This window comes from Hyla sarda, chromosome 2 (genome assembly GCF_029499605.1).
Source record: "Hyla sarda isolate aHylSar1 chromosome 2, aHylSar1.hap1, whole genome shotgun sequence".
In the NCBI taxonomy this organism is placed as follows: Eukaryota; Metazoa; Chordata; class Amphibia; order Anura; family Hylidae; genus Hyla; species Hyla sarda.
In genome coordinates this window covers 154,521,055-154,545,395 of record NC_079190.1, presented here as the reverse complement: position 1 = coordinate 154,545,395, position 24,341 = coordinate 154,521,055, and the positions used below count along the sequence as shown (strand labels likewise).

At 42.7% G+C, this 24,341-nt stretch overlaps 1 long non-coding RNA gene across 1 annotated transcript; it reads right to left on the bottom strand.

The window, feature by feature from the left end:
• Positions 1-16,602: 16,602 nt before the first annotated feature.
• On the bottom strand, positions 16,603-18,311 carry LOC130355447 (uncharacterized). The gene is made up of 3 exons (XR_008888526.1): positions 18,240-18,311; positions 17,783-18,150; positions 16,603-17,111 (listed from the first exon to the last, which is right to left on the bottom strand). It is a non-coding gene; the product is annotated as an uncharacterized LOC130355447 (long non-coding RNA).
• Positions 18,312-24,341: the final 6,030 nt, after the last annotated feature.

Below are 24,341 nucleotides of genomic sequence, written 5' to 3'. Positions count from 1 at the left end.
GTTAAAGTGGGACGTGAAAATGAAAAATTTGATTTTTAACACTGAAATGCTGGTGTTACCCAAAACTTTTCATTTTCACAAGGAGTAATAGGAGAAAATGCCCCACAAAATTTGTAACCCCATTTCTCTCGAGTAAGGAAATACCTCATATGTGTATTTAAAGTGCTCTGTGGGTGCACTAGAGGGCTCAGAAGGGAAGGAGCAACATTGGGCTTTTGGAGAGCAAATTTTGCTGAAATGGTTTTTGAGGGCATGTCGCATTTAGGAAGCCCCCAAGATGCCAGAACAGTGGGGGAAAAAAAACACATGGCATACTATTTTGGAAACTACACCCCTCACAGAACTTAATAAGGGGTGCAGTGAGCATTTATACCCCACTGGCATTTGACAGATCTTTGGAATCCATAAAAATTATTAATTTCCATGGACGACTGTTCAAAAAACCTGTCAGACACCTGTGGGGCATAAATGCTCACTGTACCCCTTGTTACATTCCTTGAAGGGTGTAGTTTCCAAAATGGGGTCACATGTGGAGGGGGTCCACTGTTCTGGCACGATGGGGGCTTTGTAAACACACAGCCTTCAATTCCAACCTAATTCTCTGTCAAAAAGCCGAATGGTGCTCCTTCTCTTCTGAGCATTGTAGTTCACCCGCAGAGCACTTTACTTCCACGCAGAAGAAATGGGGTTGCAAACTTTGGGGGGCTTTTTTCCTATTACCCCTTGTGAAAATTAAAAATTTGGGGTAACACCAGCATTTCAGGGGAAAAAAACAAATTTGTAATTTTCATGTCCAAATTTAACAAAAATTTGTCAAAGACCTGAAGGGTGTTAAGGCTCACTATACCCCTTGTTACATTCTGTGGGGGGTGTAGTTTCCATAATGGGGTCACATGTGGGTGTTTTTTTTTTCTTTTTGCCTTCATGTCAGAACCGCTGTAACCGATCAGCCACCCCTGTGCAAATCACCAATTTAGGCCTCAAATGTACATGGCGCTCTCTCACTTCTGAGCCATGTAGTTCGTCCGCAGAGCATTTTGCGTACACATATGTGGTATTTCCATAAATTGTGTTACAAATTTTGGGGGTCATTTTCTCCTTTTACCTCTTGTGAAAATGAAAAGTATGGGGCAACACCAGCATGTTAGTGTAAAAAAATGTAATTTTTTTTACACTAACATGCTGGTGTAGACCCCAACTTTACCTTTTCATTAGGGGTAAAAGGAGAAAAATCACCCCAAAATTTGTAATGCAATTTCTACCGAGTGCGAAACACGACGGGGCTCTGAAGTGAGAGCGCCATGCGCATTTGAGGCCTAAATAAGGAATTTGCAATAAGAGCCTACAGTAAAACCCTACAGCAGTGTTTCCCAAACAGGGTGCCTCCAGCTGTTGCAAGTCTCCCAGCATGCCAGGACAGTCTATGGCTGTCCGGCAATACTGGGAGTTGTGGTTTTGCAACAGCTGGAGGCTCTCTTTAGGAAACGCTGCCGTATGAGACGTTTTTCATTTTTATTGGGGGGGGGGACATGTAAGGGGGTGTATACGTAGTGTTTTACTTTTTATTATTTGTTAATGTAGTGTAGTGTTTTTAGGGTACATTCACACAGCTGCGGTTCACAGTAAGTTTTCTGCTGGGAGTTTGAGCTGCAGCGGAAAATTTGCCACAGCTCAAACTTGTAGAAGGAAACCCACTGTAAACCCGCCCGTGTGAATGTACCCTGTACACATAGGCGTGCGCAGCCTATTGCATTAGGGTGTGCACCCTAAAGCACAAACTCACGCCGCGCGCGTGCATATATGTATATATACGCACACATACACACAGTTAGTATAGTTCCCCCACATTAGGTGCAGTATACGTCCCCCCACATAAGGTTGGCAGTACAGTTCCCCCACATTAGGTTGGCAGTATAGTTCCCCCACATTAGGTTGGCAGTACAGTTCCCCCACATTAGGTTGGCAGTACAGTTCCCCCACATTAGGTGCCACCTAATGTGGGGGAACTGTACTGCACCTAATGTGGGGGAACTGTACTGCACCTAATGCGGAGGAACTGTACTGCACCTAATGCGGGGGAACTGTACTGCACCTAATGCGGGGGAACTGTACTGCACCTAATGCGGGGGAACTGTACTGCACCTAATGCGGGGGAACTGTACTGCACCTAATGCGGGGGAACTGTACTGCACCTAATGCGGGGGAACTGTACTGCACCTAATGCGGGGGAACTGTACTGCACCAGTACAGTTCCCCTACATTAAGTGCAGTACAGTTCCCCTACATTAAGTGCAGTACAGTTCCCCTACATTAAGTGCAGTACAGTTCCCCCACATTAAGTGCAGTACAGTTCCCCCACATTAGGTGTAGTACAGTTCCCCCACATTAGGTGTAGTACAGTTCCCCCACATTATGTGCAGTACAGTTCCCCCACATTAGGTGCAGTACAGTTTCCCCACATTAGGTGCAGTACAGTTTCCCCACATTAGGTGCAGTACAGTTTCCCCACATTAGGTGCAGTACAGTTTCCCCACATTAGGTGCAGTACAGTTTCCCCACATTAGGTGCAGTACAGTTCCCCCACATTAGGTGCAGTACAGTTCCCCCACATTAGGTGCAGTACAGTTCCCCCACATTAGGTGCAGTACAGTTCCCCCACATTAGGTGCAGTACAGTTCCCCCACATTAGGTGCAGTACAGTTCCCCCACATTAGGTGCAGTACAGTTCCCCCACATTAGGTGCAGTATAGTTCCCCCACATTAGGTGCAGTATAGTTCCCCCATATTAGGTGCAGTATAGTTCCCCCACATTAGGTGCAGTATAGTTCCCCCACATTAGGTGCAGTATATCTTTCCACATTAGGTGCAGCATAGTTTCCCCCACATTAGGTGCAGCATAGTTTCTCCCACATTAGGTGCAGCATAGTTTCTCCCACATTAGGTGCAGCATAGTTTCCCCCACATTAGGTGCAGTATACTTTCCCCCACATTAGGTGCAGTATACTTTCCCCCACATTAGGTGCAGTATACTTTCCCCCACATTAGGTGCAGTATACTTTCCCCCACATTAGGTGCAGTATACTTTCCCCCACATTAGGTGCAGTATACTTTCCCCCACATTAGGTGCAGTATACTTTCCCCCACATTAGGTGCAGTATACTTTCCCCCACATTAGGTGCAGTATACTTTCCCCCACATTAGGTGCAGTATACTTTCCCCCACATTAGGTGCAGTATAGTTTCCCCCACATAGTTTCCCCCACACCAGCTCGTGTTGGTCACTTACCATTCCGGCCGGCGCGCGCATCCTCTTCCTTCCTTCCTTCCTTCTCCGCTCCTCTGTTGCTATGGGCGCACGCACGGGACGTCAATGACGTCCCTGCGTGCGCTACTTCCCGGCGGCCCCTGTGTTTTGAAAGTTAAAAGGGGGCCACTGTAGAAAGGTAACCGGGACATCCTTGTGTCCCGAAAAGATCTTTCGGGACACAGGGATGTCCCGAATGTGACGGGGGGGTCCTCTGCGGGCTGCTCATGGTGGCCTCGGATGCCTCCCTGGGCTTGATTAGGGTGTGCCTGGGCACACCCGGCACACCCCGTGCGCACGCCTATGCCTGTACATTCACATGGGGGGGGGGGGTCGCCCCAAACCTTCAGCTGTGGCAAAATGACAATTCCCAGAATGCACTGACAGACCATACATGCTGGGAGTTGAAGTTTTACAACAGCTGTGGGCACACTGGTGGGGAACCACTGAGTTAGAAAACAGACTCTAGCTCAGTGATTCCAACCAATGTGCCTCCAGCTGTTGCAAAACTATAACTCCCAGCATGTACGGTCTGTCAGTGCATTCTGGGAGTTGTAGTTTTGCAACAGCTGGAGGCACATGGGTTGGAATCACTGAGTTAGGAAACAGACTAGAGATGAGCGAACTTACAGTAAATTTGATTAGTCACGAACTTCTCGGCTCGGCAGTTGATGACTTTTCCATAAATTAGTTCAGCTTTCAGGTGCTCCGGTGGGCTGGAAAAAGTGGATACAGTCCTAGGAGACTCTTTCCTAGGAATGTATCCACCTTTTCCAGCCCACCGGAGCACCTGAAGGCTGAACTAATTTATGCAGGATAAGTCATCAACTGCCGAGCCGAGAAGTTCGTGACGAATCGAATTTACTGTAAGTTCGCTCATCTCTAAAACGGACTCTAACTCAGTGTTTCCCAACCAATGTGCCTACAGCTGTTGCAAAACTACAATTCCCAGCATGGCCAGACAGTCAGGGATGCTGGGCGTGTAGTTCTGCAATATCTGGCCCTTCATATGTTGCAGAACTATAACTCCCAGCATGCCTGTACAGTCTGGGCATGCTTGGAGTTGTAGTTATGCAACAACTGGGGAAGAACAGTTTGGAGACCGCTAAGTAGTGGTCTCCAAACTGTAGCCCTCCAGATGTTGCAAAACTACAACTCCAAGCATGCCCAGACTGTCCAGGCATGCTGGGAGTTGTAGTTCTGCAACATATAAAGGGCCAGATATTGCAGAACTACACGCCCAGCATCCCTGACTGTCTGGCCATGCTGGGAATTGTAGTTTTGCAACATCTGGAGGGCTACAGCTTAGAGACCACCGTATAGTCGTCTCCAAACTGTGCCACTGCAGATGCTACAAAACTACAACTCCCAGCATGCCCAGACAGCCTTTGTCTGTCTGGGCATGCTTGGAGTTGTAGTTTTGCAGCTTTTAGAAGGCCACAGAGAAGATCACTTACCGCGATCTTCACTGCAGCCTCCTGCTGCTGTCGCTGCTCCGGGATGCTGACTCCGCCGCCTCCGCTGGTTCGGGTAAGTCGGGCCATGTTCCCACCTCGCCACCCGTGTTCTGCACTGACTTCGATCGGTGGCCAGAGCGGGGCAAATGAACTCTAACCCCCCCGCCCACCTCCTGCCATTGGCAGTCAGCCTGACCGACCAATGGCAGGGGTTAGGAGGGGGTGGCAACACTGCCACCTCGCTCCTATCCTTTAGGATGGTCGGAGCTGTCTCTGACAGCTCCGAACATTCTTATTTTCCAGGCGATCGAGTCACCAGTGACCCGACTAGTCCGGATCGCGGGCAAATCGCTGGTCTGAATTGACCAATGATTTGCCGCCATCGCTGACATGGGGGGGGGGGTCTCAGAACCCCCCTAGGCACTGCCACGGGATGCCTGCTGATAGATATCAGCAGTCATCCCGGTCCGATCACATAGCGGCGGTGATTGGAAATGCAGAGGGCGTATGGATACGCCCTCCGTCGTCAAGTGACTCCCCAAGGAGTTAATATATTCAGTGGATATGGTCAAGGGAATTAAAAGTGCTGTAGATTATATATTTTTATTTCTGGTATCTAGATCTGTTTCCCTGATATCTTTTGTGTAAATATGCACTTCTGATAAGCTTTGTGTGCTATATCAGTGTTAAAGATAACTTTTTTATTATATCAGTCAAGTAACTTTTGTGTAAATCATACTGCTGGTAGATTTCCAGTCCAGTATCATACTGCTGGTAATGTGGTGTGTAAAAATTGTCTGATATCCATTTTATGTACCAGTCCAGTCTCTGTATCAGAGGATAACTTTTGTGTGAAATCGTACTGCTCATAACTTGTGGGGTATAAGTGTTATCTGAATTATTGTACCAGTCCAGTATCTGTATCATAGGATGTCTTTTGTGTATCGTACTGCCGGTAGATTTCCAGTCAAGTATCTCTTTACTGTATCCTTGATAACTTTTTAGTGTACTTGTTAGGATTCGGCAGGCTGGATGTGGATCCTCTGTGTCAGAGAGGGATTGGCATGGACAGTGTCGGTGGACTGGTTCTAGGGTTGCTACTGGTATTCACCAGAGCCCGCCGCAAAGCGGGATGGTCTTGCTGCGGCGGTAGCAACCAGGTCGTATCCACCGGCACCGGCTCAACCTCGCTGACTGCTGAGAAGGCGTGGGACAGAAGGACTAGACAGAGGCAAGGTCAGACGTAGCAGAAGGTCGGGGCAGGCGGCAAGGTTCGTAGTCAATGGCGATAGCAAGAGGTCAGGAACACTGGTAAGGCAAACACTATAACGCTTTCCCTGGCACAAGGCAGCAAGATTCGGCAAGGAAGTGCAGGGGAAGTGAGGTTAAATAGACAGGGAGCAGATGTGTGCAGAGGCAGGCACTCCCCCCCCCCCCCCCCCCCCTGCTTGTAGAACCATTTTTTTGCAAACCAGTGTGCCTTCAGCTGTCCGGGCATGCTGGGAGTTGTAGTTTTGCAACAGCTGGAGGCACCCTGGTTAGGAAAAACACTGTTCTAGGCTATATAAAGCATTGTTCTCTGCTTCTATTCCAGTGTTTTCAAATCAGGGTGCCTCCTGCTGTTGCAAAACTACAACTCCCAGCTTGCCCGTATAGCCTTCAGCTGTCCGGGCATGCTAGGAGTTGTAGTTTTGCAACAGCTGGGGGCATCCTGGTTAGGAAAAACACTGTTCTAGGCTATATCAAGCATTTTCTCCCTAGGCCAGTGTTTCCCAACCAGTGTGCCTCCTGCTGTTGCAAAACTACAACTCCCTGCATGCACAGACAGCCTTCAGCTGTCCGGGCATGCTGGGAGTTGTAGTTTTGCAACAGCTGGGGGCATCCTGGTTAGGAAAAACACTGTTCTAGGCTATATAAAGCATTGTCCTCTGCTTCTATTCCAGTGTTCTCAAATCAGGGTGCCTCCTGCTGTTGCAAAACTACAACTCCCAGCTTGCCTCGACAACCAAAGTCTGTCCAGGCATGCTGGAAAATGAAGTTTAGCAATAGAAGGAGACACACTGGTTAGTAAACACTGTTCTAGGCTATATAAAGCATTTTCCCCTGCTTCTAGGCCAGTGTTTCCCAACCAGTGTGCCTCCTGCTGTTGCAAAACTACAACTCTCAGCATGCCTCGGCCAGCCTTCAGCTGATAACAACAACCCCCATCCTTACACTACAGACCATATAAGAGATTACATACAGTTATATCAGGTGACTGACAACAACCCCCATCATTACACTACAGACCATATAAGAGATTACATACAGTTATATCAGGTGACTGACAACAACCCCCATCATTACACTACAGACCATATAAGAGATTACATACAGTTATATCAGGTGACTGACAACAACTCCCATAATTATCACTACAGACCATATAAGAGATTACATACAGTTATATCAGGTGACTGACAACAACTCCCATCATTACCACTACAGACCATATAAGAGATTACATACAGTTATATCAGGTGACTGACCACAACCCACATCATTACCATCCATTGTATGAAAACCCCTATAAAACCTAGGTAGATAGTCCCCATTTGAGCTGTGCACGAAAGTAGTAGATAGTCCCTCAGGTAGGCAACAGTTCCCTACCCATTAGACAGCCGGCAGTTCCCCCACACATGCGTGGGAGCACAGAGGAATGGTCCAGCCTCTTGTGGGTGCTGGCATGCTGTAGCCAGGGACACAAGAGTGATTGACAGAGTGAGTAGCCAATGGCTTCTCACCCTGTCAAACTTTTTACCTAGCGGCACATTTAACTGTAGATGCCTCGTTTACAGTTAAATGTGGGACATATGGGGGACGTTCCGGGACGGCGGGACAGCAGGACAAAAGCACGACGAAATAAAATAAATGTATTAAGCAAAGGATAGAAAACACTGAATAAGAACTAATTTCTAATATTACATTGTTATAATTTTTACACACTAAAAAAATTTTTTTTATTTTTTATAATTATCTTTCATTTTCATCAGTAGATGTTTTTCCTACTTCTAGAATGCCTTCCTGTATTGTGAAGGGGTGCACCACAAAGTGGCGAACTCGTGATCGTTCAGTAATTTTGCATTGTTTCCCTTGGCAACCTGAACGCATAAGAATTTGGCTTCAAAATACTGGCCAGTATGGTGAAAACCTAGAGCCCAGGGTCCAACAAGTTCTGAGAGGTAAACCCAATGATAGTTTCAGGATGTGTTCCCTACATTTTGAAACTCATTGTTATACCTATGAGCAGGACCGAAGAATGCTAAGAAAGGATGCAGTACCAACCATCTTTCCTCCAATGTGTTCTACCTCTGGAAGTCAACCTACAACATTGGCCTCAACTGCAACAGTGATGTTGCCTTCCTGTATAAGCTTCCCATTGTGTACTACAGGTACTGTAAACAAATCTGCATGTACAACAACAAGTACTGTAGTTAACGTGAGTACAACATCGGCTGGAGTATCAACTATTACTTGTTGTTCTTCTACACTTGCTTTACCAATTACATCAGTACAATCAATTACCTCTACTGCTTTGGTGCAATCAAGTACTTTTGAACATCCATTTGTGCAGAAGAAACAGAAAACATCACATTCAACTCCTTTGTTTATTGCTTCAATTAGCTCTGAAAATTTGGCAGAAAAATCATGTGAAACCACATGTATGTCTACTCTTCCAATTTCTCCTGCATTGGAGACAATTCAAAGTCAGCATAGCCGGGTGTCTCAAATACAAAGCCCATTCACTTCTCAATCGCCAAGCCGAAGAAAAACATTCTGCAGTCCTGAGCGAAGGAGTTTTGCTACCAATACTACTCCCTTCTTGTATTACGAACTCAAGAAAAATAAACAAGCCCTTCCAAAAAAAAACTGAAAAAAATTAGCCAGAAGACTAATAACGGAAGAGGAGTTTTCTGAAATATTGTCAAGAATACCTTCTCATTCAGGAACAGAGAAATGTTCTGAAGCTACAGAGCAAACAGTAATGGCTGATATACTCTCAACCTCCAGAACCATACATACTATACCACAACCAAAAACATCAACTCCGGCTAAAAGTGTTCCAATGACACCTTTGGAAATTCAAAGGTTTGACAAGGAACACAATTACAGTGTAAAGGTTACCCCAGTAGAAGAATTGGAACCGTTTCTAATGGAAGAATACCCTGAGCCAACAGAAAGTGTCATACCTGAGATGGAAATAATCACTGAACATCTTTCACCGATTGGTTTCACTGAAGAATCAGATCCTAATTTTATTGAGGAACCGGTAGATGAACTCCTGGAAACGACAACAATCTCCACGTACATTGATCTTGAGGATACATCGTTTCATATAAGTGACCACGAGGATGAACCAGAAGAATCCTCCGAGTTGAGCAGCGACGAAGAGAACATTGCAGCAGTGGCGGAAGGGTTTGAAGATCTTTTTGACATAAATGAGGATGTTGTACGAGATGTCAAATTCATACTTTTTGAATCTTGTTTAAAAAAATTAATCAGACTGATACCTTGTCCAGTTCAAAAGAAAAGCAAATGTCGGCTAATTAAATATAAAAAAAAAAATCCTGGGCAGCATGGTCTCGATTGAAGTGAAATGCGATAAAGGACACATTAGACAAATTTGGAAATCACAACCATATGTAAATAATTACCCTGCTGGAAACATACTTATATCATCCGCCACTGTGGTAAGTGGCAACAGTATTCGCAAAATTAATTTTTTTTTAATTTTTTCAACTTATTGTGTATATCACAAAGCACTTTCTTCAGACAACAAAATCAATTTATTTTTCCAGGTATAGATTTGCAGTGGCAGAAAGAACAGAAGAAAGTTATTGAAAATATAAAAACGGCACCTGCATATTTAACGGGCGACGGCCAGTCGGATTCGCCAGGATATTCCGCAAAATACTGTACATATACTTTAATGGATGCGGATTCGAAGAAAATATGCGCATTCAATATCCAGCAATTAACACCAGAAACAAGCTCAGTTTCTTTAGAAAAAATTGCCTTTGAAGAAACAATTCAAGATTTGTTATCTAAAGATGTTGAGATAGCAGTTTTAGCCACTGACAGGCATGTATCTATTAGAAAAATTCTTAAGGAAAAATACCCATGGATTGACCACCAGTTTGACGTCTGGCACGTGGCTAAATCTATCGGAAATAAAATTACTGCCGGGGCAAAAACAAAAAAAACTGAGGTGCTTCATAAATGGGTCCAGCCAGTAAAAAACCACTTATGGTGGTGCGCTAGGACATGCGGAAAGGACCCAGAGGTACTTTTGGAAAGGTGGATATCACTTGTTCACCATGTCAGCAATGAACATGAGTGGAGTGAGGCTGATTCCTCGTATAAACAATGCTCTCATCCTCCGCTAACAGAATAACAAAATGAAAACACAAAGTGGTTAACAAAGAAATTTCCACCACATAATGTTCTTACAAAAATAGTTTTGAATCCGCTCCTCTTATGTGATATAAGACAATTAACATCAATGTGGATTCAATGTGGGCCAGGACTCAGCTGGCTGCCCTCGACCACAATTACAATGTTGGTCGCCTCAAAGCTACTATTACAAAGTTTTCTGACTCTGGTGAACCAATTGTAACTGAACAGCACAGATTTCAATACTCAAAGGGCCGTAGAGCATGGATTGTGAACGCTGTGTATGAGGCTACCTCCCAAGACTTTATTTTTGAGGTTTTGGATAACATAATAGAGGTTGTACGTAATCCAACTTGCAGCAATTGGGAGTCAAGAAGACAGAATCTACCCGCTAACATAGCACCTGTGCCCAGACCAGATTGTGAGGAATTACTTATGGAATATTTGTCACGCTTTGCTTAGTAAATGTTAAAAATGCTAAATAATTTGAATCAAAACAACTATCCGCACTCCCCAGTTATGTTATGGTATACAAAATTACAACACACTCAGGGATTCAAAGTTGGCGCAGACAATGGATGGTAGCAGGGGCCTTTCAGGCAGTGATGAGATAAATTTAGTATAACTTATAGCAATTTAAGAACAACGCGTTTCAACGCCGGTACTGGCGTCTTCCTCAGGTTTAATTGAGGAATACGCCAGTACCAGCGTTGAAACGCGTTATTCTTAATACATTTTTTAAGTTATACTATATTTATCTTATCACCGCCTGAATGGCCCCTGCTACCATCCATTTTCTTTACAGACTTTGAATCCCTGAGTGTGTTGTAATTTTGTATACCATTTGTGGGGGAGGGATCGGCTGCAAGGTGGAAATCAACTCTAAATGCTTTCACCAGTGTTGTGCCTGCTTCTCAGCACAACCTCGCTCTTTGTGTGTTTGTTAGTATATTTAAATTTTAATATAGATTTTCGGAGTTATGTTTTTCTAAGTTATTGTTAAAAAAAAGTATCTTGAACGAAAAGATAATGATAATTATAAAAAATAACTATTTAATCATTGGATGTGCCTATTCTATTCCTACAGTGTATGGAACATTACATATATATAATAATCTCCCTTAGTAGACACCTTTCAATCTGTGAAACTCATAATAGCGTTCGCTGACACACCCAATCGGGGAACAAACCATCACAATATGATACAATAAGGCTATGTTCACAATAAGCAATTTCCAATTGAAATTCCGCTTTGAAATTCCAGTCAGAAATGACACTTACTAAAATGTGTAGTATAGTGAATGGTTTTCCATTCACAAATACACGGATTCAGAATTTAAGATGGTGAATTTTTGAAGGAAAATCCGCATGAAAATTTCTGCCTGAGCAATGGCGTTGCTGTTCATGCAGGAATACTAGCGGAACACCTTGCAGTCTATTGGAGACTGCAGTGTCAGCGCGGTCCTAGCGCTGACTGATTCAATTATTGCTAGCCACATTTGGAATCTCCAAGAATAAATTTTCTGCATGGAGATTCCGCAATGTGAACCTAGCCTTAGGTGTAGGCCCTACCTGGTACACAGAGGTGCCATGAAGAGGTAACAGCCAATATTTCACTAAAGAACCCAGGCTACCACACTGCACCCCTTGCAGCTTCACCAGCCCTGCAATAAACCGCTGTTGAAACATATTTATGAATAAATATAATAATTCAAAAATATTTTTAATATATAAAAACATTTATTTATGCAAAACAAGTGAACAAAGTGCATATCATTTATTCAAAACATTAATAAAAATAAATAGCGCAAAATAAATAACACAATATCAACTATAATTAACAAAAAATATGTTTTGAGCAGCAAACAAGTAAACTTGGTTCACTGAAACATCAAGATAGCAATAACATCCTGTATTTCAAAGGTGCCAGTGTAGTCCTGCTACAGTCTGCTCCTCTTGCTTTCATAACGTATAGTGATTAGGGAACAGACTGAATTTGGGGCATAGAGTATTTTAATTAAACTTTGCCATGATGATGTTTGAATACACAGACTAATAATATAAAGGTTGTCCTAACAAAAGAATCAAGGCATAATATATGGAGAATTAGTAACTTGATCTGCTTTAAAACTTATCGTTTAATATATCCATTTAAATGTATACCAACAATTGAAACTAGACAACATTAGGGAGTGTTCCAAGAGAAGAGAAAGAAATCGGCAACTCACCATTCAGCTGGTATGTTCTTCTTTTATTGAAGCATACTCACATGAATATAACAAAGGGAGAGGGTAGTGGGGAGATAGTGATATGCGACCGAGCTCCTGTTTCGCACACTAAGTGTGCTTCCTCCGGCCATGTCTATTCCTATCTGTGCTCCATATATATACACAGGTGAGTGCAATGATCATCCAATCACGTCTTCGGATCACAGTCATGTGTCCGACTGACGTGAATAGTGTGAAGGTGTGCTCTGACTAAAAACATGCTGATAGTTCAGTCCTATCGTTTAACCCTATGTTGCCTGTTGCGTGCGTCTTTAGTATCCATAGAGTTTCTGCACGCAATAGTTTTTGGTCGGTGCGCTCAAATTTACTTGATTTTACTCGCTCCAAACCCAAAAACCGCAGGACTTCTGCATTATTACCATGTGTTTCTTTTACGTGGGCTTGCAGACGTGATGCGCCTGGTCTCCCAGTACGTATTGCATACATATGTTCTCTAATACGTATCTGGAGTTGGCGTTTTGTCTGCCCTATGTAAAAGAAATCGCAGGGACATAGGATAGCATAAATAACATTTTTGATGCGACAGGTAATGAGGTCCTGTATTGTGTGTTGTACGGGTCCGAATCTTATATGTTTAGTTTCATGGCTATATTTGCATTGATTGCAATTTTTGCATTTATAATTACCTTTTGGTGTAATTTCATTTAGCCATGTCTTTTCTGATGGTTTTTTACTGTTTGTTCTGCCTTTATTAATAGTGTCTCCTATAGTGATGTTTCTTTTGTATGTTATACGAGTTTTTTGTTTAGCTATCTCTTTCAGATCTTCATCTGCCTCGATCAGAAACCAGTTTTTTCTGATTGCTCTTTCCACTGTGGAGTTCATTGGTGAGTTTTGGAATGCAAAAGTGAATCTTTCCCTTGTTACTATTTCTTTGTTTTGTGATTTTTTATCTTTTAGTAACTCTGCTCTATTTAGATTATCTGCTTTCTCTCTGCCTTTTTTAATGATATATTCTGGGTAGGCACGCTGTCTAAACCTGTTCTCTAATTCCTCTGCTTTCTTTTTAAAGGTGGTCTCATCACTATTATTACGTTTTAATCTGACAAATTGTCCATAGGGGATGTTATGTTTGACACTATGCTTATGTGAGCTGTTAAAGTGTAGCAGTGTATTCTTAGCTACAGGTTTTCTATAGCTTTCTGTAACTATAGTTCCTTCCTTATTTATCAATTTCAAATCTAGAAATTCTAAACAATTTCCTCCATAGAGGCTGGTGAATTGCATGTTCACTGTGTTGTTATTTAGATAAGCGACAAATTGATTAAACTCTATTTCTGTCCCATGCCATGTAATTATGATGTCATCCACATATCTGTGGTATGATTTAATATGATGGAGAAATGGATTATCATTACTGTACACATATGTATTTTCAAAGATTCCCAGAAACAAGTTGGCATAAGTACAGGAGACCGGGGTGCCCATCGGGGTCCCGGTCTCCTGCTTGTACCACTGTTCCCCTGATAGGAATGTGTTGTTATTGAGAATAAGCGCTAAGCCTTCTGCAATGAACTCTATTATACTTTCTGACACTCCTGCCAGCTTTAATATTTCTCTGATAGCCTGTATACCCGCTTTATGTGGGATGCGGGTATACAGGCTAGTAACATCTATGGAGCATAGCTTGTAATCTTTTTCTATATGCATGCTGTTAAGGATCTGCAACAAATGTTTAGTGTCTTTTATGTGTGACAATAAAGATCCCTGTAAGGGATTAAGCATCCAGTCGAGGTACTGGGACAGGAACTCCGTCGCTGAGCCGATCCCGGCAACTATTGGCCTTCCTGGGGGTCGGCTCAGCGACTTGTGTACCTTAGGTAGGTGGTACCATCGTGCAGGCTTTACATTATCTGGTAATAATTTCTCAGCGTTTTTTTGTGATAGCACATTTTTGCTTACATATTTATGTAAGAATGATTTAAGTTTGGTGAGGGTCTTAGATGTGGGGTCTGCCGGCAAGGGGGTATACGTGGTGGTATCAGCTAACTGTCTAGCAGCTTCCTCATTGTATTCTTTGGTGTATTGTACCACCACACTACCTCCCTTGTCGGCACGTATCACAGTAAGGTCCTCTCTTTTCTTCAATTTTTTAAGGGCTAGGTTTTCCTGTTCTGTGAGGTTACAGGGTGGAATAGGATGGATGATGGCTTGTATATCATTCATGACGGCTTTAGTGAAGGAATCAATATTACTACCCTGTATCACAGGGGGGGAGAATCTTGATTTTTTGCCTTTCCTAAATTGCCTATCTTTCATAAATTCAGTAGATATACTCTCACTGACATTGTCATCAAACTCAGTAGCCATCATTCTAATATTCTCACAATCCTGTTCACTCAAGTTAGGAGGGAAGAAACCCAGGGGGCCTATAGTGATCTGACTATCACCATCTGTAATATGTTGCTGGTGCTGAAAAGATTTATTAGCAAAAAACTTATGCAAGTTAATGTCCCGAATTCCTCGAGCCAGATCAATTTCAAATGCCACTTCATTGAAACATTCTGTGAGTCCAAAGTTCAGTCCTTTAGATAATAAAGAAATGGTGGCGGCATCTAATGGATCCTCTGTAAGATTAATCACATTGGAGGTCAGTTCTTGGCTCTCCAGGTGGCTGCTCTCTTCTTCTTTTGTTCCTGTATAGGGGGGTCTGAGTCCACATCTTTTAGTGTTTGTTCTCCCTCTCCTTGTACTTTTCCGTCTAAAGGGACCTTATTGTCTAGATTTTTGTTCTGCTCAGGCAAATTTTTCATTCCGATTCCTGTAGCTTGTTGTCCCTTATGTTCACTGTTAGCACTTCTTGTCTTTTTATTTCTGAATTTGTTCTTTCCTGGTTTATTGTCTAATAATTTATTCTGCCATGTAAACTCTTCTCCATTGTCATAGTCTCGTTTGTCTCTTATGAACTTATCTCTTTTCTTAATCTTAAGATCCTCTTGTGTAGTTGTTAATTTTTCTTTCAGTTTGGCTAGATAGTGAGTAGCTTGAGCTTGTGGGGACCTCTTAATGTATTCCATCTTGGCTTTGTGTAGTTGCTCCTTTATACCGTCATGTTCTATGCGGTTGCGTGTAAGAACTATTTGTAATAGTTTGGAGGCATGCTCATGATGGGCCTGTGTCCAGGCTTTAACAAAAACTTCGTCATCTTGAAACACAGCAGGTGGCTTGAACGTACGTAGACCCCTTGGGACTCTGTCACACTGGACATAGGAATGTAGTGAGTGTATCGTCCAAAAAGATGCTATCTCTTTTTCAGACAGGGTAGTGATGCGATATTCTAAGGACTTGATACTGATCATCTCAAGATCATCCTTCATATTGCAATCAAGGAAATATCCCCCCACATTTTCTCTCCCTGTGAGTAGTGCTACTTCCAACTCTTCCAACATTCCGTTTTCGTCCGTTTCCATGTTTTGTGGCTTTTTCTGCTCACTCAAGCTGACTGGCAGGTCAGCTACGCGTGCTCTGTGCTTAGAGTAAAGGATGCAAGTAACAGTTCATATAAGAAGTAGCACGTCACTGCGGTATTGGTGGAAATAAACGTGTTGGATTTGCGTTGGTGTAGCTAGATGCTGCTGGTGGTGCTCTGACACATATATTCCAAGAGAAGAGAAAGAAATCGGCAACTCACCATTCAGCTGGTATGTTCTTCTTTTATTGAAGCATACTCACATGAATATAACAAAGGGAGAGGGTAGTGGGGGGATAGTGATATGCGACCGAGCTCCTGTTTCGCACACTAAGTGTGCTTCCTCCGGCCATGTCTATTCCTATCTGTGCTCCATATATATACACAGGTGAGTGCAATGATCATCAACATTAGGGAGTGTACTGAATTCAGTACCTATGCTCCTATATGGAGTCCCCAGGGACTCCACAATGGTGTGAGTGGGCCGTGGCAGTGGGACAAATGTCATGCCCCTCCACTGCAAGGACACTCCCAGCATTTTACGTTGCTCACAGTAAGCAACGTTTTATGCTGGGCGGGTCCTTGCAGTGGAGGAGCACGAAATTTGTCCCACTGCCACGGCCCACTCACACCATTGTGGAGTCCCTGGGGACTCCATATAGGAGCATAGGTACTGACTTTAGTACACTCCATAATTTGTGTCTAGTTTCAATTGTTGGTATACATTTAAATGGATATATTAAAAGTTAACTTTTAAAGGAGATCAAGTTAATAATTCTCCATGACGATGTTTGACAATCTATGTCCTAAAGCATCTCCTTTTACAATTGTCAAGCTTTCCACAACAAGAGGAGCACAGTCAGGAACTGCAGCAGGACAACGCAGGACCCTTAAAAATCAAAGGAGGAGAGTAAAGGGTTACTAGGGTACAATGACAAATGGTAAATGCAAAGGTAAAATGGTACATTTTTCAAACGATGTGCAATAAAACAATGGAAAATTCAGCTAACAGTGAGGTAGATTTAAAAATTTTGTCCATAAGGAGGGCGATTGGTATAGTAGTCAGAGTACCATTGGAATCCAGTGTAATTGGAAGCTTCATCTGGAAATTTCTCCCTTATTCTTATAACTGCGCATGAGGGTATAGGGACCCGATTACCCTTGCCAAGAAATCCATATATCATGGCGGTAAAAGCACGATAGGCTGTCCATCTTAAATGCCTGATAAATAAATTTAAAAAAACAAATTTTTATCATCCTATATTCATTGTGGCAACATAACCTATTCTGTTCAACTATATAGTGCATAAAGCATAACCTTTTTTTTTTTTTTGGTAATCTACAGATCCATAGGTTGTATCAGGGCATGCTGTGTGCTCCTGTGGTTGACTACAATGCCTAGGATGCCCTGATTCTGCCTATGGATTATACTCAAGTCTATGGGTCCGATTTATCCAAACCAGTCCAGAGGAAAAGTTGATGGGTTGCCCATAGCAACCAATCAGATCTCTTCTTTCACTTTAAGAGACCTTTACAATACAGGAATATGGGTGCACTACTGTGGTAGATGTAAACAATGACATTGGCTAACCCTCAACACTGATGTTAAAATTGAGACATTAGCCAGTATATCCTTATATAAAGGACATACCAGAGCCCGCACACCAACGCCAAGGTTTCTCAAAATGGCACGGGACCTAACGCTAATCCTACCTGTGTGGGATAAGCAAAACAGGGGCCAGTGGGCAATTATGGCAGCTTTCAGTCGACTCACAACTTCCTCCCAGATACCCTCCAGCGTGACTGAGCACACATGCAATGGGAGGAGGGAGGCAAGCTGCAAGCCCCACCTGAGTTTAAAAGACCTTTGCAAAACGATAATAATGAAGTACCTATTGGTATCCCTTCAGAGTTGTCTTTCAGTAATCTCATTCAACATATGAATATGAAGGAGAAGGTTTCTCACATCAAGGACTACTTCATCAAATGCTGGGTGCAGACAGATACAATCATAACTTTGTTTGAAGCTACTTATTTTAGCAAACTCCCAACAGCATAGGCTTTCCTCTACTGCGGTCATTATGTGGCACTTGTGGCATTTGCACCAATTTAGATTTTGCAAACGTCCCTCTGTGTCTTGAATTGGGGCTGGACGTTGCTCATTGGGACCCCACTGGGGGTCATTTTGAAAGCAATAGGGATCCACACGGTTCTCAGCATCTATTCTTTCCTGGAACCTCTGTTGGAGATTCTGGAAAGCCTGAAAGTAAATAGACAAATCAGGGTTTCACTCTGAATGATAAATCTCCCCTAATCTCAGCCAATTGTAACTACTTTAGAGAAACTTACTGTGTTTTCCACTATTCTGCGGGGTCTGGAAGCACCTGCTGCTACATTTGCTCCTTCCTCTGCTTCATCTTCATCATTTCTCTTGAAAAAATAAATATTTAATTCAATTTTATAATAATAAGTCGGCTTGAAATACATTTTTTACCAAGGAATTACTTACATAGTCCGAATCCCATTCTGAGGTTGTTGTGACGGTTTGAGTTGCCATGCTTTCCTCATCAAATAGAAATTCTTCATCCGACTAGAATATAAGCATTTATTTATTAAATAAATTTATAATTATAATCTATTTGGAGACATGTTGAAGAAACAGCTGAATGACCATAACTCTTAGCATGCTTAATCAGTAAGGATATGCTAGTAGTTGTAGTCTTGAGACACAGACTGACCTGATTTTGACTCACTCCTGCCTCATTAATACAACTACCAGCATGGCCTTACTGAAAGGGCATGCTATGAGTCGTAATTATGCAGCAGGGGCAGGTGATAAGCTTATCACTCACCCCTGCCGCACAAATACCTTGTTTTCCAAAAAAATAAGACATCCCCATAAAATAAGCCAAAACAGGAGTTCTATGTATTTGTTCAATAAAAAACATACCCACGAAAATAAGCCATAGTGGTAGACGTGTTTTATTACAAGTAATGAAGAGGGACCCCCCTACTCATCTGCCCCAGGTACCTCAGGGATGTCACCATGTCATGCAGCGGTGGCGTCCTTATATGCCAGTGTTTCCCAACCAGTGTTCCTCCAGCTGTTGAAAAACTACAACTCCCAGCGGTGCCGGACAGCCTTTGGCTGTCCGGGCATGCTGGGAGTTGTAGTTTTGCAACAGCTGGAGGCACTCTGGTTTGGAAACACTGGCATATAAGGAGGGTGCAAAAGAGAAATGTTGTATCATTCTTACTGTAATTAAAAAATAAGACATCCCTTCAAAATAAGCCATAGTGGTAGACGTGTTTTATTGAAAGTAAAAAATAGGGACCCCCCTACTCATCTGCCCCAGGTACCTCAGGGATGTCACCATGTCATGCAGCGGTGGCGTCCTTATATGCCCGTGTTTTTTCCAAACCAGTGTGCCTCCAGCTGTTGCAATACTACAACTCCCAGCATGCCCGGACAGCTGAAGGCTGTCCGGGCATGCTGGGAGTTGTAGTTTTGCAACAGCTGGAGGCACACTGGTTGGGAAACACTGGCATATAAGGAGGGTGCAAAAGAGAAATGTATATATAAATATATATAAACACACACATGCACATACAGACACGTGTGTGTGTGTGTGTGTGTATATATATATATACACGCACACGCACACACATGCACATACAGACATACACATGCACATACAGACATACACATGTGCAAATGTATGTATGTGTATAATATATATATAGATATACACAAACATACATGGGTTAATATATATTTGTTTTCTTTGTATTGCATGTTTCACTTGTGCACATTGATTGATTTACCATGATGGGGCTTTCTTCCTCGGCTCCTCCGACACTAGTGACGAAAGCTAGATAAGCAAACTGCTTACATAGCTGGATCACTAGCCGGGGAACACGTGCATGAGTGGGGATTGGATGACACAGGCTGCCACCTGTGCTGGGGAAGCTAGGGGGATAGCAGAACGGGGGAGGGTGGGGAAGAAGAGAAATGTGTGGGCGTTATTGCATTAATGAGGGGGTGGAGAAGTAAGGCAGTGTAGGCTGGGCTGGAGCCCTGCTAGAAACGAAAGGCACTGTGGGAACCCATGTGCAGACCGGAAGACAGAGAGGTACATGAAGCAGGAAGTAACAGAGTTTCAGCTGGGATTGCAGGCGAACGGAATGGGCAATTTGGACGGGGACCAGGTCATTATGAAGGTAAGAACATGTACTTTAATATGAGCTTTTTTTGTTTTTTAAATTGGGGCATGGGATTTCTTCTTTAAGGCAGTTGAAAATTTGAAATATACTGATGGTTAATGGACAGAAGTATTCATATATAGCAGTGCTTAAAAGTGACTGCATGTTTAAGAGGATGGGAAACAGTATGTTGCAGAAGGCGCAGAGGAAGGTAGGATTAGGAAAGGTTAGAGTGTTTATGTAAGTGATACTATGGTACAAGAATGTAGGAGAGTCCAAAAAGTTAGTTGGAGCTGTAAAAAGTGTTAATACTTTGTTCAGGAATGTACTGAAGGTGTAGGGGGGGGGGGGGGGGACCGCAGGGGTTCCCTGGATCAATGAAAGGAGATGAATGAATGGAGTGTTTTTTTCGTTTTTTTCCAATGGTAGGGGTCAAAGTGAAGATGATGATGATGAGTATTTGGTGCTATGGAATGCAGATGGTGTGCTAGGCCTCTAGGAGAGCTGTGTGTATGTAGTTATATGATGATGTTCATAGAATGGTTCTCATGATATAAAGTATGTTGTATATGTGCGAGGTGTATTAATGAATCAGGAATATATGGAATACGACCAGTGAATGTTTTCTCTGTGAAGCTGTTTGTGTTGTAATGAATCTTTTTTAGATTGGTGTAGAACAAAAGAAAATACAGGTAGTATTAATTGAACCAGTTTGATGATATTTCATTAATTTCCTAATAAGTTTTGTTTTCACAGTTGCACGGGATGGATGCCCAAAAATGAAGTGTATGAGGAAATGTGATTCATTGTCTGATTATATTAAAGGAGTAACAAGAGAAGAAGTTTGGCCAAGAAAAATAAAATAAGAGAGAAAATAAATAAAAAAAATTATCACTATTTAATTGATAAATATTACCTATGTAGTTAAAATCAACTAATGGTTTATAGATTCATAAACTATGCGCATTGAAGGTGATCTTTCCCAAAATTTTTTTTAAAGAACTCTGTATATTATTTATTCTTTTACATTTTTGCTGAGAATGGGGGTCCTGTGTGTTGTACGTAGAGTATTTGTAAATGTCGGTATTGTTACATGTGTCTTGTATGTCTCTTGATGTAAAGTAACACAGAAATTCAGTCAGATACTAGACGTTCAAGAGTTGACTGACCAAACCTGAGGGAGAACAAAAAGCCAGACTCAAAGGGGCAGAGACCAGTGACAGAGGAGAAAGGTGCGGCCTATAGGGAATATGACAGCCTCCTCTCCTCTCTCCTAAAACATAAAAATCACATTAGATTTGAAGGAAATATATACCGTATTTATCGGGGTGTACCACGCATCGGCCTATAACACCCACCCTCTTTTTACCAAGGATATTTGGGTAAAAAAAGTTTTTTACCCAAATATCCTTGGTAAAATGAGGGTGGGTGTGTGTGCATGTGTATACCCGGATACACTGTTTCTGACCCTGCAGAAGCCCCCAGGAAACGCAGGGGAGAGAGGCCGTTGCTGCCCGCTTCTCTCCCCCTGCCTTTCCTGGGGTCTAGAGCCCTGCTGCCGCCGCTTCTCTCCCCCTGGCTATCGGCGCCGCTGCCCCATTGCCGGCACCGACCCCGGCAACAGGTAATTATAAAACCGGGGATGGGGGAGGCAATGGGGCAGCAGCGCCGATAGCCAGGGGGAGAGAAGCGGCGTCAGCAGGGCTCTCTTCCCCTGCCTTTCCTGGGGGCTTCTGCGGGGTCAGAAAAACCGGGGATGGGGGAGGCAATGGGGCAGCGTGCCCCATGGTAACATACGTGGCCTCGTACGCTAAGCAGAAGGAAGCTATGTTTGTAATAATGTCTGTATATTAGGGGGACTCAGGATTCAACAATGCAAAAAGGTTTGTGCAGACTTCCTTATTTGCATCTGTTATGACCTAGGCAAAACAATAAAGGTACCTGACCAACACACTCCATAATCATCTTACCTGTTTCAGAGACTATGAGTAGACTTCATCTCACTGCCTGCTTAGGTGGGCCAATATAAGTATGTCATTGTCTGATCGTACGGATTCCGTGACTATAAGATACAATGAACATGAGAGTGTGAGGCAGGATTACAGAGGAACATTTAAAAATGTATATTCTTTCTAAAAAATTCCTGATAAAGTAAACAATCTTATTAAATATTATTCAAATTGATTGCCAATTTGCCATCCAATGTTAGTGTAATCACATGTTCTTTTAAAGTTTCTAATTTTTGTGCATGATTCAAAGTTGCGTGTAGAAGAGATGCTCACCCTCAGAAGGGGGAGGTGTTTCTAATTTTGTCTATGTTTCAGAACCAAGTCCAAAGTAGGTTCACTCTTTTTAAGAACTCTCAAGCAGGTACCTGAGACCAGCCCGATATTGTAAACAAGAGGCAGAGCTGTATACTTGAACCCTCAAGAGCCCTCTATAATCTAGGAAGCAAAGAAGGGGGCATAGACACAGCAAGGGAGAACATGCCTGTCACATCTTTGCAGCTTTATGTAAACATTTTCTCTTTCAGCTTACTGTGAACATCTTATCAGAATCGCAGAAGCAGTTTGTACCAAATCATGGTCAAATGTACTTCTTAATAATAATATTATTATTATTATTATTATTAACTGAAGTGAAAATTACAAGCTTAGTGCATCTCAGTTGCCAAGTGCCGGACTAGCAGCTGAGAGCCTTCACAAAGACTCGTTTCTTAAAAAATCAATAGTCGAGACGTTTTTCTTTCCGTGATCATCTAAATAATTGTTGCTATCATTAGTAGAGATAAGCGAATCGAAGTTGACGAACCCGAATTCGTTACGAATTTTATGAAAAATTTGATAAGCAATGAATATCGCCGCGATTCTATCGCACAAATCGCTTCATTAAACTCCATTTTACAGCGTTCCATGCTATTGGGGACCTAAGATGGCGGATCCACATGTGAGTACATGGGGCAGGGGATTATGGGAGGGTGGGAAACAGCAGCGGGAATGAAGGTAGGCGGGCAAACCCTGAATCACATGTGAGATGCAGCCTATCTGTGTTCACTGACCCCTGTGATGTCACAGCCCCTATATAATCCGTGGCCATCTTGCCTCTCCATTTAATCTATGCACTCAGATGGAGTGCATGTGTGTGAATGGCTCATACCACAGCGTTACACTGCAACTGCTACTCACATCAGCATTAGGGAAAGGCAGGAGTGCAGAGTGCTTTGCTGTTACACTGAGAAGGATCATTGATTGCTAAACCTCCTATTCACGTTATTGAGCATTGCAGCAAAGAGGGGCAGATAGCTGTCAGCTGCCTCATACAGATCTCCAAGCTGCCTGAACTTTCTGAAGCATCTTATCTCCTCATTGTTCAGCCCAATTGAGTTTATTTTTATTTGCTTCACAAAACTTCTGCTGTTCAGAATTGTGTGACAGAGTGCAATTTAGGGTTTAATCCCTGGATTTTTTTTTTTTGTGGTGCTGCACTGTTGGGTCCTGCTGCTGTTCAGAAACACGTGATTGTTCAGTGGACTGTAGTGCATTTGCACCATTTTGTACCTTTTAATCTGTCAAGGGGCTGGCTACATACTGTACAAGTCCAAACAATACTATTCACCGGCTGTTTTTTTTTTTTTTTTAAACAGTTTTTTCTGCGTATAGTTGCGCATATATAACTGCCCTCATCAGTGCATACCGCATAGGTACATGCAAGTATTGTACCATTTAAACTAAATGAGGCGGCAATTGTGTGATCTTTTAAGCGACACCAGAGTGATCCTTACAATAGGCAGCCACTGCAGGGCTACCTAGTTACTTAAGAGGATACTGCTCCTGCATAACAAACTCACTGTTATATTTGGATCACCTGGATGTCAGTTTTAATCTTATTTTGTAGTTGGGAATTATCTTTTAATAATAATTAATAAGTTATTTTTTAAGGGGTAAGCAATAGGGGTTTACACCCCAGGCTCCGGCCTTGGGGTTTAGTTATTGAGTTTATTGTACTATTTAGTAGCTGTCAAGGTGCTCCAAACCGTCAAAGTCCAAACAATAGTATCCACAGGCTGGTGTATTACAAAAATACTGAGTTTTTTCTGCTAATAGTTAGGCATATTACTGCCCTCATCAGTGCATACCACGTAGCAGGGACGTGCACACATAGGAGTGAAAGGGGGCTGGAGCCCCTGCCCTTTTCCTCACCTGCCCCTCTAGTGCCCTCACAAAAGGAGCTACAGACTCAGGGTGACAG